Genomic DNA, 18,442 nt, shown 5'->3' on the forward strand with positions numbered 1-18,442 from the left:
CATTCTTATTCCAAGGTCCTGGATCATCTTCACTATCATTATTCTGAATTCTTTTTCTGGAAGGTTGCCTATCTCCACTTCATTTAGTTGTTTTTCTGGGGTTTTTTCTTGTTCCTTCATCTGGTACATAGCCCTCTGCCTTTTCATCTTCTCTATCTTTCTGTAACTGTGGTTTTTGGTCCACAGGCTGCAGGATTATAGTTTTTCTTGCTTCTGTTGTCTGCCCTCTGGTGGTTGAGGCTATCTAAGAGGCTTGATGGGAGGCTCTGGTGGTGGGTAGAGCTGACTGTTGCTGTGGCGGTCAGAGCTCAGTAAAACCTTAATCCACTTGACTGTTGATGGGTGGGGCTGGGTTCCCTCCCTGTTGCTGTGGCGGTCAGAGCTCAGTAAAACCTTAATCCACTTGACTGTTGATGGGTGGGGCTGGGTTCCCTCCCTGTTGGCTGTTTTGCCTGAGGCAACCCAACACTGGAGCCTACCCGTGCTCTTTGGTGGGGTTAATGGCAGACTCTGGGAGGGCTCACGCCAAGGAGAACTTCCCAGAACCTCTGCTGCCAGTGTCCTTATCCCCACGGTGAAACAGAGCCACCACTCGCCTCTGCAGGAGACCCCCCAACACCAGCAGGTAGGTCTGGTTCAGTCTCCCCCAGGCTCACTGCTCTTTCCCCTGGGTCCTGATGCACACATTACTTTGTGTGTGCCCTCCAAGAGTGGGATCTCTGTTTCCCCCAGTCCCGTCAAAGTCCTGCAATCCAATTCCCACTAGGCTTCAAAGTCTGATTCTCTAGGAATTCCTCCTCCCGTTGCCTGACCCCCAGGTTGGGAAGCCTGACGTGGGGCTCAGAACCTTTACTCCAGTGGGTGGACTTCTGTGGTATAAGTGTTCGCCAGTCTGTGAGTCACCCACCCAGCAGTTACGGGGTTTGATTTTACTCTGCTTGCGCCCCTCCTACCGTCTCACTGTGGCTTCTCCTCTGTCCTTGGACGTGGGGTATCCTCCTTGGTGAAGTCCAGGGTCTTCCTGTCAATGATGGTCCAGCAGTCAGTTGTGATTCTGGTGCTCTCGCAAGAGGGAGTGACAGCACGTCCTTCTACTCCGCCATCTTGGTTAATCTCTCTCTTGTCTTTTTGATGATAGCCATTCTAACAGGTGTAAGGTGATATCTTATTGTAGTTTTGACCTTTGCATTTTCCCCATGATCAGTGATATTGAGCACCTTTTCATGTACTTGTTGGCCTTCTTTGGAAGAATGTCTATTTGGGTCCTTTGCCCATTTAAAAAAATATATATTTTTTGGCTTTTGAGTTGTATGAATTTCTTATATATTTTAGATATTAATCCTTTATCTGGCATATGGTTTGCAAATATTTTCTTCCATTCTGTAGGTTGCCTTTTAATTTTGTTGATCATTTCTTTGCTGTGTAGAAGCTTTTTAGTTTGATGTAGTCCCACTTGTCTATTTTTGTTTTTGTTGCATATGATTTTGGTGTCATACACTGAAAAATCACTGCCAAGACCAATGTCAAGGAGCTTTTCCCCAGTGTTTTCTTCTAGGAGGTTTATGGTTTCAGGTCTTACATTTACGTGTTTAATCCATTGTGAATTAATTTTTGAGTGTTGTAAAATAGGGTTCTAGTTTAATTTTTTTGTGTGTGAATATTCAGTTTTCCCAGCACCATTTATTAAAGAGACAGTCTTTTCCCCATTGTGTATTCTTGGCTCCCATGTCAAATATTAGTTCACTGTATATGTGTGGATTTATTTCTGGGTTCTTGATTCTGTTCCATTGGTTTGTCTGTTTCTATGCCACTACCATACTGTTTTGATTAACTATATCTTTGGAGTATAATTTGAAATAAGAACATGTGATGATTTCAGCTTTTTTCTTTCTCAGGTTTGCTTTGCCTATTTGGAGTGTTTTGTGGTTCCATATGAGTTTTAGGATTGTTTTTCTTTTTCTGTAAAAAATGCCATTGGAATTGTGATAGGGATTGCACTGAATCTATAGCTGTATGACTTTGGGTAGTGTGGACATTTAACAGTATTAAAATTCTTTTGGTCCATGAACACACAATATGTTTTCACACAATATCTTTCCATTTATTTGTATCATCTTCAATTTCTTTCATTATTGTCTTACAGTTTTCAGTGTACAGGTCTTTCACCTCCTTGGTTGCATTTATTCCTAAGTATTGTTTTTGGTGCTATATTTTAGGTTTCTAATAACTGATCACCTTTGAACCTCTTAAGTCATATTTCTGTTGTTTGAAAGGGAGTCTTGGCAATCACAAATTTTGAAGGCTCACTGTATTTCAATTTTGTAACTAGGTAATTTATAAACCAACTTTAAGAATGTGGGAATTCATTTGGTGTAATTCCAGAGATGAGATTTTTTCTTGGGTATTGTTCTTAGATTAACTTCTCTCACTGTTTTTTGCTTAGGTTGCTTATTGGGAACAATATCAAGAATGGAACCAACAGCAAAAAAAAAATTTTTTTTTTTATTTTTGGTGGGGGCTGCTGTTGTAGGTTTAAATGTTAAAATACAAAGTGTGTACTTATTTCCAATTAATGGTAATTTTATCAGGACTTTTTGATTTTTATTTTTCCGTTATATACTTCTTTTGCAGCTTCAAGAATGTTATAATGAAGCCCATATTATGATAAAAAGTCCCTGAGTTTGTGTTTCACAGTACTGGTGGACACAAATGGGATTGATGTATACTATATTTATGAAGGTTTATTTTGAAAGAAAATCCATAATCATAAGGACTACCTGTATAAAGCTATTTATGTTAATGAAGTAAACTTTTTTTTCTTCCCAGATTCATGCTGGTTGTCTTTTAGCCAGTTAAAATCTGACAGTGCTATGTGTTGAGCACTGACTGTGTTGGGCTTGAAGGGTATTTGGGAGAGAACATACAGATCAGTAGGAGAGTCACTGATATGGAATGTTAAATTTCAGTAGTATAAAGCAAACCTTGTATAACAAGTACATAAAAATCTTTAGTGAATTTTTTTTAAACCATAATTTTCAAGGTACAATTTCAGTAGAAGTTGACTACATAAGATTATGAGTATAAAAGCAAATGCTGCTTGATTTCAGTGAATGGGGATGGGAAAATTTCTTACTATTTTAAGATTCTTTAACTTCACCATGGGTTAATAATTTATTAACAGAGGTAATGTTTCAGAAAAAAATAGGAAAATGAAAATATATAAGTAGTTTCCTACCTTATTTTACTATCCTTATTTGTATATATTTTCATTTTGAATATGTATAAGATTTTGCTGTTTATTCACAATTTTGTTGTTTGTGTAGACTTTGTGTCTCTTTGCTTTCTCTTAAATAGCAGAGTTAGGAGTTTGTGGAATACTGTTAAAATAAAAATTGAAATTTAGACTGTAGAAGTGTAGAACTTGAAATGTAGACTTCAGAATAGATTGTATAGTCTTAGAAAAGATAATCAGGATTTTACTGTTATTTAATTGGTGTACTTATTGATGTAAGTGAATATTCCAATATTTTGCTGGATCTGGAATTCTGTGTTAGTGGTCATTGTTTTTATGGAGATTTTATTCCATTATCCTTTGACTTCTATTGCTGAGTAATATATAAGTCTAATTTTATTCTGTTATAGGTAATTTTTTCTATGTTGCTTTTAAGACCTGCTTGCATCTTTTGAGTTATATAATTTTACTACACATATATTTAGGTTTGTTTCTTATTTATGCTGTTCAGATTTTGTTGCCCTTTTGGAATTGAAAGATTTATATCTTTTCAGCAGTTTTTGAAAAGTCTTTACCATTTTGTCATCAAATATTACCTTTCTTGATTCTTTGCTCTCCTTGAATTCCCATTTGATTTATTGGACCTTCTCATTCTTTCCTTCATGTCTATTAGTTTTTCTTTCATGTTTTCCCTAATGTATTCCTTTGTGCTGCATTGCCAGTTTTTATAAGTTCTATCTTTCTGTTTGATAATTCTTCAGCTGTGTGTAATTATCAGTTCATTTAGTTTTTAATGTCTGCATGTCTGTGTATGCACATATGTGTGTGGATGCTTATACACAATTTATAGTTTCTTTTCTACCTTCTGGTCTTTTATATGAGTGTTTTATTCTTTTTCCATATGTGTGATTTAATTTATGCTTCTAATAGCTGAAAAAATTATTTTTTATAGTCGTCCACATTATTCTATTTGGAATTCTTGGGGATATAATCCCTGTTTGTATCTTTGATTTTTTTCACTTTCTATTGTAAGTTCACCTTCAAGAGGAGTGTATCTGAAAATACTGTACTGTTCAGGCCAGACTGGGTAGAAGGAATTTTTTTCCAGAGTCTTTCATGGCCTTGGAGCCATTTTTGTGTTAATATTTTTGGTAGAAACATTGGGGGTGTTCTGGACTGGCAGAGATTGTAGACGTGAATTTAAGAATCCATGGTTATGAATTTTTTTTTTTAAGGGTCAAAAATCAGAATTTATTTGGAGATGTCACTTGCAAACTGTTTTACATCGACCTCTTTTTAATTTTCTGGTTGTATTTTATTTATTTGTTTACTTTAAATTTGATTTTTTAAAATTGAAGTATAGTTGATTTACAGTGATTCAGGTGATCACAGCAAAGTGATCCAGTTATGCATATATATACACACATATAATTTTTCATATTCTTTTGTTTTACTTTATTACAAAATATCAAATATAGTTTCTTATGTTATACAGTAGCACCGTGTTGTTTATCTATTCTATATATAATAGTTTGTGTCTGCTAATCTCAAGCTCCCAGTCCATCCCTCCCCTGTACCCTCCTCCCCCTTGGCAACCACAAGTCTGTTTTCTATGTCCGCGATTCTTTTTCTGTTTTGTAGATAAGTTGGTTTGTGTCATGTTTTAGATTCCACATATAAATGATATCATATGGTATTTGTCTTTCTCTGTCTGACTTAGTTCACTTAGTATGAGAATCTCTGGGTCCATCCATGTTGCTGCAAATGGCATTATTTCATTCTTTTTTATGGCCGAGTAGTATTCCATTGTATATATATATATACCACATCTTCTCTATCCGTTCATTTGTTGATGGACATTTAGGTTGTTCCCATGTCTTGGCTATTGTAAATAGTGCTATTATCGTTGGGGTGCATATATCTTTTTGAATTATAGTTTTCTCTGAATATATGCCCAAGAGTGGGACTGCAGGCTCATGTGGCAACTCTATTTTTAGTTTTTCATTTCTGATTTTATTCATTTGGGCCCTCTCCCTTTTTTTCTTGATGCATCTGGTTAAAAGTTTAATAATTTTGTTTATCTTTTCAAAGAACCAGCTTTTACTTTCATTGATCTTTTCCATTTTTTTTAAGTCTATATTTCATTTATTTCTGCTCTGATCTTCAGTTTCTTTCCTTCTACTAACTTTGGCTTTGTTTGTTCCTCTTTCTCTAGTTGGTTTAGGCTTAATGTTAGGTTGTTTATTTGAGAATTTTCTACTTTCCCTAGGTAAGCTTTATTGCTACATACTTAGAACTGCCTTTGCTACATCTCATAGGTTTTGGACTGTTGTGTTTTCATTTTCATTTGTCTCTAGGTATTTTTTAAATTTCCTCTTTGATTTCTTCAGTGATCCATTGGTTGTTTAGTAGTGTATTGTTGAGCCTCTGCATGTTTGTGTTTTTTACAGTTTTTTTCTTGTACTTGATTTCTAGTCTAATAACATTGTGGTCAGGAAAGATGCTTGATATGGTTTCAGTTTTCTTAAATTTACCAAGGCTCATTTTGTGGGCTACCACGTGGTCTGTCCTGGAGAATGTTCCATGTGTGCTTGAAAAGGATGTGTATTCTGCTGCTTTCGGGTGGAATACTCTATAAATATCAACTAAGTCCATTTAGTCTAATAATGTGTTATTTAAGGCCTGTGTTTCCTTATTGATTTTCTGTCTGGATGATCTGTCCATTGATATGAGTGGGGTGTTAAAAGTCTCCTACTCTTGCTGTGTTACTGTTTATTTCTCCTTTTATGTCTGTTAATATTTGCTTTATATATTGAGGTGCTCCTTTGTTGGGTGCATATATATTTACAAATGTAATATTTTCTTGGATTGATGCCTTGATCATTACGTAGTGTTCTTCTCTGTCTCTTGTAACAGTCTTTATTTTAAAGTCTGTTTTGTCTCGTGTAAGTATTGATACTCTGGCTTTCTTTTGATTTCCATTTGTGTGTAATATCTTTTTCCATCCCCTCGGTTTTAGTCTGATTGTGTCTCTGGATCTGAAGTGAGTCTCTTGTAGGCAGCAGATATATGTGGGTCTTGATTTTGTATCCATGCAGCCAGTCTTTGTCTTTTGGTTGGAGCATTTAGTCTGTTTACATTTAAGGTAATTATTGATATGTATGTTCTTATTGCCATTTTGTTAATTGTTTTGGGTTATGTTTTTGTAGGTTTTTTCCCCCCTCTCTTTTTGTTATCTTGTGTTGTGATTTGATAACTATCTTTCATGTTATGTTTGGATTCCTTTTCCTTTTTTGTGTGTATATCTATTGTAGGTTTTTGGTTTGTAGCTAACCATGAGGTTCTTGTATAGCAGTGTATATGTGTATGTGTATATGTGTATGTATATATATGTATATATATATATGACTGTTTTATGTTGCTGATCTCTTAATTTTAAATGCATTTAAAATACCCTGCATTTGTACTCTTTCCCTCCAGTGATTACTGTTTTTGATAACATAGTTTACATCTAATTTTTTTGTGTATCCATTAACTGCTTATGTGGATATAGATGATTTTACTACTTCAGTCTTTTAATTAAACCTCCTTACTGGCATTGTGTATGGATGATTTCCTATCTTTATGTTTGCCTTTACCAGTGAGCTTTTTCAGTCTATAATTTTCTTGTTTCTTGTTGTGGCCTTTTCTTTTTTGCCCAGAGAAGTTCCTTTAACATTTTTTGTAAAGTGGGTTTGGTGGTGCTGACTTCTTTTAGCTTTTGCTTGTCTGGAAAGCTTTTGATTTCTCTGTCAAATCTGAAAGAGAGCCTTGCTGGGCAGACTATTCTTGGTTGTAGGTTTTTCCCTTTTGTCACTTTAAGTATATCATACCACTCTTTTCTGGACTGCAGAGCTTCTACTGAAAAATCAGCTGATAGCCTTACGGGAGTTCCCTTGTATGTTATTTGTTGCTTTTCCCGTATAGCTTTAGTATTCTCTGTTTATCTTTGATTTTTGTCATTTTGATTACAATCTGTCTCTGTATGTTCCTCTTTGGGTTAATACTGTACTGTATATGTATTTATTGGATATCTTTTTTCCCCCTAGGAATCTTCTAAACGTGTCCTTTAACCTTTCTCTCTCAGGTTCATCTTTTTTTTTTTTTTTTTTCACGTTCAGTATTTTTATTTAATTTTTTAGCAGACAGTTTACATACCACCCCCACCCTTTCCCTTAAGTTAGTGTGACAATTTTCCATGATAAGCTGCTTAAAGAGAAGCTTTGGTCAAGAATGGAATGAAATAGCAAAACAAAAAAGAAAACCTAAATCACTGCTGCTTTTAAAAAACCAACACTTTCACTAATTATCCTCAAACAAAACACACAACAAGGTTTGCGCCATATGTGTCTTCAGTGTTTCCTGGTGGCTGGCTCTCCTCCCCATCATGTGAATGGCAGAGCTGCCCAGTGCAGCCTGTCCGTCCTCATGCTGGATCTGGGAGGCTCGCTCAGCTTCCCATTATCCGAAGGCCCTGGATAGAAAACTCTTAAGATCTTGAAATCCCAAATGGTCATGGCTCCGTCGATGCCAGTAATGCAAAATTTGCGACAATCTTGCTTGTCCACCTCATGAATAGACACTTGAGTGATGCTGCTCTGGTGCAGCATCCCCAGGGCCGTGTTGCGGTTCTCGGTTGTGGCCCGCTTGTCCATGTTGTGGAAGTGCTCCATGGCCTACATGTTGTGCTGGATGCTCTGTTTTGGGATGTCTAGCTTGGAGACGAAGGTCAAGCAGCCACGGTCGTCGTAGTTTAAGAGCGTGGGGCAGCAGTCATGGCCAGCAGCCACTACGCTGTTCTCCAAGATGAAGGACACACTCAGGAGGGGCAGGAACTCTGTCTTCAGAGTTGAGACCTGCATACTTTTTGAGGCATCAGCAACGGACACGGTGCTGTTGTGGCTGACCCAGGCCAGGAGGCTCCTGCTGGCGGAGAAGCTGACCCCATGCACCCAGCCGCCAGTGCCACTGCCACCAAAGGCTGACATCAGCTGACCAAAAGACATCTTGCTGCCCCAGGGTGTACTGGCTGGCTTCTCATCCACTTCTTTAATGTAGGTAGAAAACACTTTGCATTTGAAATCACAGGATCCTGCTGCCAGCAAGACATTGTTGGGATGCCAATCCAAGCTGAGGACTGTGGAGTGAATGGGTTTTTTAATGTGCTTGCTTACCCACCAGTCATTTTCGGACTCGAAATAACAAACAGAAATGAGTCATGCTCCACTGCCCACAGCAAATTTGTTCTGTAGCGGGGACCACTTGACAGAAGTGGCTGCATCGTTAATTCTCAGGATCACCAGGGTCGGCTTCCAGATACCATCTTTCTGATTCCAGACGTAGGCATTGCGGTCAGCCCCACAAGTGACCATGAGGTCACTCTTGGGAGCGCAGTCGATACCTGTGATGTGTCCATTGTGCTCCTTGAGTTCATGAATTTTCACCCACTGGCTCTCATCTTCTTATAGATGTGGACTTCGTGGTTATTGGGGCTAAGGGCAATCTGGGTACAATACCTGTTTCAGGCATGACAGGTAATTGGCTCTAGTAAAAATTGATGCAGGGACATTATTCTTAGTGTTTTCAAAGGACAGAAAGCTGGGGGTCGGGGCCATCCGGACAGGCTTGGAGTGTGGAATTCGTGGACTCTGGTCAGTCGATGAAAACAGGCTCCGGCCAGGTTCACCTTTTTCTCACATTTCAGGTGATGTTTGTAAGTTAAGGCTACCAGACCTTTGTCTTTTTTCAGTTAGTCACTTATTTTTTCCCATGAAGTCTTTACAATGTTTTCTAGTCAGATTTTCCAGTTTTTTCCTTTATGGCTCTGGGTTTTACATGAGACATAGAAAAAGCCTTTTACAAAACAAAATTATTTTAGATTGAAAGAAATACATTTGTTTTCTAGTTTTTTCATGGTTTAAATTTTTAACCTTTAAAACTTTGATCCATACATAATTGAAGTAGGGGCTGAATTTCCCTCTGAAATGGCTGTCATTTGTGCTGATACTATTTATTAAATAATCCATAGATTTACTTACTGATTTGAAATAGCTCTCTGATTATATAGTAAATTTTTCACACGTATTTGGGGCTTTTTATGTTGCAATTGTTTGACAGTTCTTGGGCAAGATGTAAAGATTCTTGTTTTATGGTGAAGCTTTTCCAATAGCTCCCTTAGAGTTTTTTTGGATAGTATTTGACGTTTTTGTCTTGTCATTTACATTTCATGTTTAGTTTGTGAAATGATCTTAAGTATTATGTGTTTTTTAGGAATAGGCAAGAATAAATATAACATTTTATTATTTTAGCACTTTTATTGTTGAGTGACCTACGGTGATGTACTTAAGAGTTATTTTATCAGCCTATTACGTTTAACTTTTAACACCCTAGCAAAACTTTCGTAAAGGATGATAGGGTTTGAAGTAGGTTTTCTGTTTGTTGATAAATTTCATTGGTATCATACATTACTAGGACTGCCTTGTTGTAGTGGGATTGGACGTAGATGAGGAGGTTAGGGCACTTAGAGGGCCTCAAGGAGAAGTTACAGGAGGAAAAGATTTTGGATCACAACTAGGAAGAATATTCTAATGTCTTTGTAAAAGGAGCTTGTGGGAGGTGCTTATTCTTAATAAGCATAGGCTCACTGACCATTCAGCTGGGTCCAGTCTTTGAATTAGATGGCCCTTTCCAACCCAGAGACCTTGTGAAAAAGTAAAAGTAGGTCAAGACTAGATTTTAGGGGAAGGCAGTCTTGTGTATATGGTATAGCTATTTAACAATTACATCATTGGTGTGAATTTCATGTTTTAATGTTAATTTTTGAACGGTGGTAATTTTTGAACAATTTTTTAACTTTGGGTATGTATTTATTTATTTATTTATTTATTTATTTATTTATTTATTTCTGTGTTGGGTCTTCGTTTCTGTGCGAGGGCTTTCTCTAGTTGTGGCAAGTGGGAGCCACTCTTCATCGCGGTGCGCGGGCCTCTCATTATCGCGGCCTCTCTTGTTGCGGAGCACAGGCTCCAGACGCGCAGGCTCAGTAATTGTGGCTCACGGGCCTAGCTGCTCCGTGGCATGTGGGATCTTCCCAGACCAGGGCTCGAACCCGTGTCCCCTGCATTGGCAGGCAGATTCTCAACCACTGCGCCACCAGGGAGGCCCAATTTTTGAACAATTTTGATGATATTGATTTTGAAATACTGATTATTTAAATGTATTACTAAATTTTTGGTATTAAAGCTTTTAATTTGTCTAATTTATCATAAATTAGCTTTCTTTACAGAATAAACTTTTAACTAGGTTATTTCCTGTGGATATGTTTTTATTTATTCATTTAATTTATTTTTTTAAATTTACTTATTGATTTGTTTATTTTTGGCTGCATTGGGTCTTCGTTGCTGTGTGCAGGCTTTTCTCTAGTTGTGGTGAGCGGGGGCTACTCTTCGTTGTGGTGCGCGGGCTTCTCATTGCAGTGGCTTCTCTCATTGCGGACATGGGCTCTAGGTGCATGGGCTTCAATAGTTGTGGCTCACGGGCTCTAGAGTGCAGGCTCAGTAGTTGTGGCACACGGGCTTAGTTGCTCCATGACGTGTGGAATCTTCCCGGACCAGGGCTCGAGCCCGTGTCCCCTGCATTGGCAGGCGGATTCTTAACCACTGTTCCACCAGGAAAGTCCTGTGGATATGTTTTTAAATGAGCAGTGTCTTTTCCTGGGAAAATGGACTAGTTGGGGCTTGATGGGTAAGCAAAAGTCTGAAAGATATTGGTATAACTCTCAGCAGCTACCAGCTACACAGATCCTTTTCATTTTCTTGGAGAAGCTGTTCAAACTGATTTATCTAGTTTTGTATTAAAGGAAAAAAAAGTAAGTTTCGTTTAAAAAAAACGAAATAGAAGTTTCATGTGTTGTGACATGATAACTAATGGAGAAATGAAATGTCATTACTCATCTCTGGTATTCGTTGGATTTGTTTCAGACTGGGGTAGCAGTTCTCTAGAACGGGTATTGCTGAAATAACTTAAAGGGTATGTTAATAAGGTGTGAGTCATAGAAACAAGTACGTGTTGCAGTTTACAAGGAGAAATTGCACCTCAGCTTTAAGATTTCAGTGTAATCTGTAAAGTTAATTTTAGAAAAGCTGTTGTTAATGGAGTTCCCATGTCAGGCAACTCAGTGTTTGATTTGCTAGATTATCTTATCTTTTGGTTGCTTTGAATCTTTTTCCTCTTATTTTAAAAGATAATTTTATAATTGTATTGTGGGCTCTGGGGACATTATACTTTTGGTGTAGAGAATGGAAATTTAGATAAGTTTTTATATTTGATGGCCATTTCAGTAAATGCTTAATAATTTGTTTTTCTCATTGGTGTCTTTTTCTTATTTATTTGTAGAATCAAGTTTTTAAAAACTCTTATTGTAGACTTAATACACATATAAACTTTTAAACATATACAGCTGTACAATATAAGGTGAATCTACTTATTTTTTTGTGTTTTCTTCCAAGTACTTTATACATTTTCTTAAGTTTAAAATTTTAATCTGTTTGGATATCTTTATTTGATCTGAAAAATCAGATAAATTGATTTTTAAATTTTTAAAAATCAATTTGAATCTATTTTAGGTTTTGAGTTCCATTATTTTCTGTTCTTTTATCTTTATCACACTGCAGCATATTGCTACTTTCCTATAGTTGTTATACAATTATCCCCTATCTCATAGAATGCTATGAATGTGTACATAGAGAATAAATGCGCTAGGATTTTAGGAGGAGGAGAAATATCTGTAGGCAAGGTACTTGAGCTGGAAGAGTAGACCTCATTGAGGCTCAGGTTTGGTTTTTATGCTCTGTTTTATTGATACTATGTACTTCCTCAGGTGGATCATAAATTCATTTAAAGTCAGTGAATCTAGTTGTGCAACACTGCTAAGCACCCTGTATTCTCCAAAGTTTTAAATTTAAGTGGAGAATCAAAACGAACAATTTATAAGTAAAAAATAACAATGTAATAATTATAATGTGTTTTATAGGACCACCAGCGCCACCCTTTCCACCCTTACTCTGAACTAATCACTTTGTTTCCTATTTCATTAAGAAAATAGCATTAGGAGAATAATTTTTACCAACTACTACACTGTATCTATCGCCTTGCCTATGTTTCCCTGTACGGCCAGTCTCTTCAGAATTTGTACACCAAATTCTTTTCCTCTTGCCATTTGAGAACATTGTCCCTCACCCCTCACTCTCTTGCATCATCAGTCTTTCCGCTTCTACTGGATCATCTTTATCAGCATATTAACATGCTGTTATTTCTCCTGTCTTTAAAAACTTTAAAAACCAAAGCCCCAACCTCATATTCCCCTCCAGCTTCCATTGCATTTCTTTTATTACTTCACAGGAAATCTTCTCCAAAGAGTTGTTCACACCTGCTGGAGTTCTCACTTTTGACTTCATATTAGTCAGGTTTTGATCACCACCACTCTACTGCTTTGGTCAGAGTCACCACTAATGTCTCTGTTGCTAAAATCCAATAGTCAATTTCTATCAATAGTTTTTACTGTACTTTATTTACTAACACCATTTGACGAAGTTGATTAATCTCTCTTTCTTGATATACTTTATTCATTTAACAACCAGGGTGACAGTCTCCTAATTTTCTTTCTGCTTCTCCTTCGCTGTTTCCTTTGCAAGTTCCTGTTCATCTTCCTGTTGTTGAATTGTGCAGGGGCTCTGTCTTGAGACCTGGGCTCTGTTTATACCCATTCCCTTGGTGATTTTATCCAAGCTTATGGCTTTAAATATAATTTATATGCTGAGTACGACTAAATTTATATTTTTAGCATGTATTCCTCACCTGCCTAAGCACTCTTTGTTTAGCTGTCTGCTGGACATCTCCACCTGTCTAAAACCTAACTCCTGGTCTTTAACCCCAGCCATGTCCTTTCCACACTTCCCCCATCTCAGTAAAGGGCAACTCTTATTTTTGGCTTAGTCTGAAAGCTTTGGAGTTGTCTTTGTCTTTGCTTGTTCTCTCACACCCCATATTCCAGTCCTCAGCAAATCATCTTTTCTCTACCCTCATAGTGCACTCAGAATTTGACTACTTTTTACTACTCCTCTTGCTACCAGCTTGCTCTGATCATCTGTTGCCTAGATTACTTCAGTTGTCTCTTAAGTTTTCCCTGCTGTCACCTTCTCCCTATACCCTTTTTCTACTCAAAAGCCTCTGTTGGTTTCCCATATTACTCAGAGTACAAGCCACAGCCCTTCCATTTGCCTGTAAGAAACTACATGATTTGTTCACTGCCCCCTGCCCCCTTCAAATGATCTCTTTAACCTCATCTTCTACTACGTTTTCTCTTGTTCATTATACTTGAACCACATTGTCTTTATTGTTCTTGCTCAAATGTGTCAGGTTGTGTTCTGTCTCATATACTGTATATTGCTGGACTGTCTTCTTTTTAGTAGAATGTTAGCCCTATAAGGGCAGGCATTGTGGCCTTTTGTACTGTTGTTTATTCAGAATGCCCTGGAAAACAATGTTGACATATACTAATTGGTGCTAAATAACTATACAAAGTGAATTAATAGACTGTTGTGGAACATGGTAGTTGAAAAGATATTTTCATAGGTGTGATTTGGGCTGTGTTTTGAAGGATAAGTGAAGGTTTGATACAAAGGACAAAGCAAAGGTTTTTAGATTTGATACTAGGGAGGAGGGGAAATTGGACTTTTTAGAGAATTGTTCCTTTTGGTTCCCCAATTTAGAACCTGTAGTGCCTTCTTACTGCTGATTTTGTCTACTCAATTGACTGCTGATATTCTGTAGCTGGTTGTAGTTTATATTCCTCAAAATCATATCTAAAACTCCCAGACAAAAACCTATTCCTGTATTCTTTTTTTTATTATTATTTATTTATTTATTTATTTATTTTATTTTTTATTTTTTTGGCTGTGTTGGGTCTTCGTTTCTATGCAAGGGCTTTCTCTAGTTGTGCCAAGCGGAGGCCACTCTTCATCATGGTGCGCGGGCCTTTCACTGTCGTGGCCTCTCTTGTTGCGAGGCACAGGCTCTAGACGCGCAGGCTCAGTAGTTGTGGCCCACGGGCCTAGTTGCTCCGCGGCATGTGGGATCTTCCCAGACCAGGGCTCGAACCCGTGTCCCCTGCATTAGCAGGCAGATTCTCAACCACTGCGCCACCAGGGAAGCCCTATTCCTGTATTCTTGAACTTGACATGTGATTTCATAATTTACAGATTTCGTCCAAGCTAGAAACATAGGAGTTGTCTTAGACTCCTTCCTCACTTTCACCATGCTCTTTTTTTTTTTTTTGGGTCACGCCAAGTGGCATGTGGGATCATCTTGGTTCCCCGACCAGGGATTGAACCTGCGCCCCCTGCATTGGAAGCACAGAGTGTTAACCACTGGACTGCCAGGGAAGTCCCTCACCATGCTCTAATAGTTGCCTTGTCCTCTATCTGCATTGACTTAATTCACTCTCATCAGATCTATTTAGCCTATTGAAATAGTCATTTTAATTGGTGTCTTTGCACCTATGTTAACCTATCCATTGGATTTTAAATTTTGATTGTAATTTTTATTTGTAGAAGTCCTAATTGATTCGTATCTACCCAGTTACTTTTGGTAGTTTCTGTTCTTTGCTCATTTTCCCAGTTACCTCTTCTTTATGTGTGTAGGTTATAATCTATATCTATTAATTCCAGCATCTTGAATCTTTAGGGATGTGATTCCTTAGTTTATTTTTGTTGCCTCTTGCTCATGGTGGCTTATCTCATGTTCTGTCATTTTGTGTTGTGGGTTCTTATCTGGATGACAGTCTTCTTTGGAAATCTTGAGGTTCCTGGCTTGAGGGAGCAATATACCAAAGAAGATGTGCATTCACTTCTGCCACATGCACTATGGGCACCACCAACTTGGAACCACTTAAATTTTTTGTCTTGGCATTTCCAAGATCATGTTAAGTAGTTTGGACTTTAGACCTATGTAAGAAGAGACCCCTGGAGCCAAGGCAGAATTGGGACCAAAAGCCAAGACTCTTGACTTTATTTTAGTGATTTATTATATTGCTGTTTATCAATCTTAAAATTCATTTTTTTTCAGGATATATCAGGAATATGATATGCATACTTTATTTGAAGGTTAGTGACACCATAACGCTTAATCTTACATTTTACCAAGAAGGGTTCAGAAAATACTGTAGATAACTTCTGTTGTGTAATGGAAATCTGATTAAGTGATACTTGTCCATGAATATACTTTTTATCAATGTATGGTACTTCCATAAATAAAGTTTTCCTTAAAAAGATTAACTTGAACATTAAAAAAACAACATAAGATGTTATTATGGATTTAAAGGAAGAGAAACATGGCATGTTTAGAATACAGACTACTTAGATTCAGCATGATCAGTTACAGATAGCTTTTTTAACTTACGAACTCTATTTTTACAAAGAACCTGTGATAAGAACTTTCAGCTTAGGTTTCACAGCTACCTGTAGTAATATTATAACTATGTTGTACATTGAATAAAGCTCTTGTAGGCTACTCTTGGTGCCTGTATATCTTTTAAAGGTGTATTCACTTAGTTGTTCAGACATTACAGATTATACAGGAACTTTTAAGAAATAAAGTGTTCCTGGGTTGAAAACTACCTTTCCCTCAAATCTTTGCTTGCTCTTTACAAATATGCTTGCTTGTATGTTGTTCGGTATACATCAGTGGAAAAAAATTGACTTTCAGTTTGTTCAGACTTCAGTCTTGAATTTTTGTTATATTTTTCTTACTGGTTCTTTCGAGTCACTCCAGTTGACATACTTTTATCAATTGAAGCACAGATAATTTATAAAATTAGTTTTTTGGTGTCATTTGTTTTAAATGTTCTTTTAGTTTAAAGAAAATGATGTCAGAGGCAAGAGTAACTAAAATACTGTGGTAGTAAGGAAAGAGATTTCAAAATTCTTACGTTTACTTGAAATTCAATAGTATACCTATCAAACTGCTTCCATTTTTCCTTGTAATATGTAAGTAACGGTTCTTTTTTTTTTTTTTTTTTTAAACTTTGGATTTATTGATTTATTTAATTATGACTGTGTTGGGTCTTCGTTTCTGTGTGAGGGCTTTCTCCAGTTGCGGCAAGCGGGGGCCACTCTTCATCGCGGTGCGCGGGCCTCTCACTATCGCGGCCTCTCTTGTTGCGGAGCACAGGCTCCAGACGCGCAGGCTCAGTAGTTGTGGCTCACGGGCCCAGTTGCTCCGCGGCATGTGGGATCTTCCCAGACCAGGGCTCGAACCCGTGTCCCCTGCATTGGCAGGCAGACTCTCAACCACTGCGCCACCAGGGAAGCCCAGTAACGGTTCTTTTTAAATTTGTGTTTATTTAAACTTTTAAAAGTGTAATATTGTGCATTCAGCGTGGTTACTTAAATTTCTGTTTTAATGTAGAAAAAATTAAAGTTGAACAATGAACTATAATGTTACAAATATTTGTAATTTTACTCTAAAAATGTAATGATTCTCATTTTTTTTGTAGTCTCAGACTATGTATTTAATTGTGATCAACATAAATAATTTTTAGCTTGTTTGTTATGTAATGTATTTTACAGCATTATATTGTGTTATTTCAGATGGTGTGATGTTTAAATGTGTGATGTTTCTGTAGATGTCCCATACTTAATTTCATTGCCTTATCATTATAAACAGTGGGCCCATCATTATGTATATAGTTTTATCCTTTTTGATTAAGTAGTTCTCCTGAACTTGTAAAAATAAAATCAAGGAGCAATTATATTATTTGAAATTTTAGTGTTCACATTATTTGTTACATTAATATGAACAGATTGTTGAGCCTTTTGAGAAGTTTACAAAATTTAACTCAGTGGTGCAGCTCAATTTTTGTATGAACAAACCTAAGTTACAGGAAGGCACGTAAATAGAATCTTAAAACTATTTGATTAGCATTCATAATACATATTTAGATGAAACACAGAATATATATATCCATTCTGTTATCTATTTTTGGGGTTGTGGCGGGTAGGGAAGGGCAGGGATGAAAACTTATTTCTTATTCTAGAGCAGGTTTTTTTAACCTGGGATCCATGCATATCTTTCAGGGAGTCCGGAATGTTCTGAAATTATATGTACACCTTAGTGAGTATGTACACTTTTTTGTTTGTTTTGAGAAAGAGGATCAGTATCTTTCATAAGTTTCTAGAAAGATGTCCAAATAAAAGGTAAAGCCAGTGGTTTGGGCTTGGTTTCTTATGATCCCATGGATAGCTCACTCCTGGTTCACCTGACAGAGAAATCTGTACCACCATTAGCTGTTAATTACATTAAAATTGAGTTCTATTAAGGTTTAAGGTGTGATTAGGTTAAAAGGTCCTTAATATTACAAAGGGAATGTGATAATATGGAAGAAATTAACATTGGTGACTTTCGCTATCATCTCAAAATCTGAGCCTCTGCTTGTCTCCATGTTTTTCTAACTCAACAAACATACGTTGAATTGCTACTGTGGACTTAGAAAATTTTGATGACCTGATTCCTGTCACCTTGAGCTAAATTAATTCTGTCTCAACCTCTCCTTCTCTTGTTTCTTTTATTTTTCCGTTATGCTCCCACCCCCCAAATTTAAAAATCTCTTCCTGTCTTTGCTCTTTTCTCTGTATTCCCCTGGATTTCACTCCCAGTTTCCTTTTGCCACCTTTTTTCCCCTCTTTATATTACTCTTATGCCCATGGGTATAATGTAAAACTATGGTATATTGATTGATACTGTAGTGCTTATTCATTTTGCCATTTTTAAAAATAAGCAAGGAATTGAAAATTTTATGAGTTTCTCTTAAACTAACAAAATTTAAAATATTAAGGCAAGCGAGTCTGCAACCATGATTATGGCACAACTCTTTAATTTACATATTCAACTTAATAACCTATTATACATGAGATGTTTTGATCATACAAGTCAAACTGTGATTTTGACTATTCAGTATTTAATTGAATTTAAGAAAGTCTCAGTATTTACAATTTTAACAGCAGTGTTTTATTGAGTTGATATTTGCTAATTTAACTCATTCTGATGTTGTATATTCTATCTCAGTTTTTTTGTATTGTATGTAATATTGCTATGAACATCTTTATATATGCTTTT

The 18,442-nt window shown here is 36.8% G+C and overlaps 1 protein-coding gene and 1 pseudogene across 6 annotated transcripts in view; one reads left to right on the forward strand and one right to left on the reverse strand.

The window, feature by feature from the left end:
• KTN1 (kinectin 1) overlaps positions 1 to 18,442 on the forward strand; it is a 130,932-nt gene that overhangs the window by 30,069 nt on the left and 82,421 nt on the right. The window lies entirely within an intron of this gene.
• LOC132360162 (actin-related protein 2/3 complex subunit 1A-like) lies at positions 7,722 to 8,800 on the reverse strand (annotated as a pseudogene).

Source organism: Balaenoptera ricei, chromosome 2, assembly GCF_028023285.1.
Source record: "Balaenoptera ricei isolate mBalRic1 chromosome 2, mBalRic1.hap2, whole genome shotgun sequence".
Lineage (NCBI taxonomy): Eukaryota > Metazoa > Chordata > Mammalia > Artiodactyla > Balaenopteridae > Balaenoptera > Balaenoptera ricei.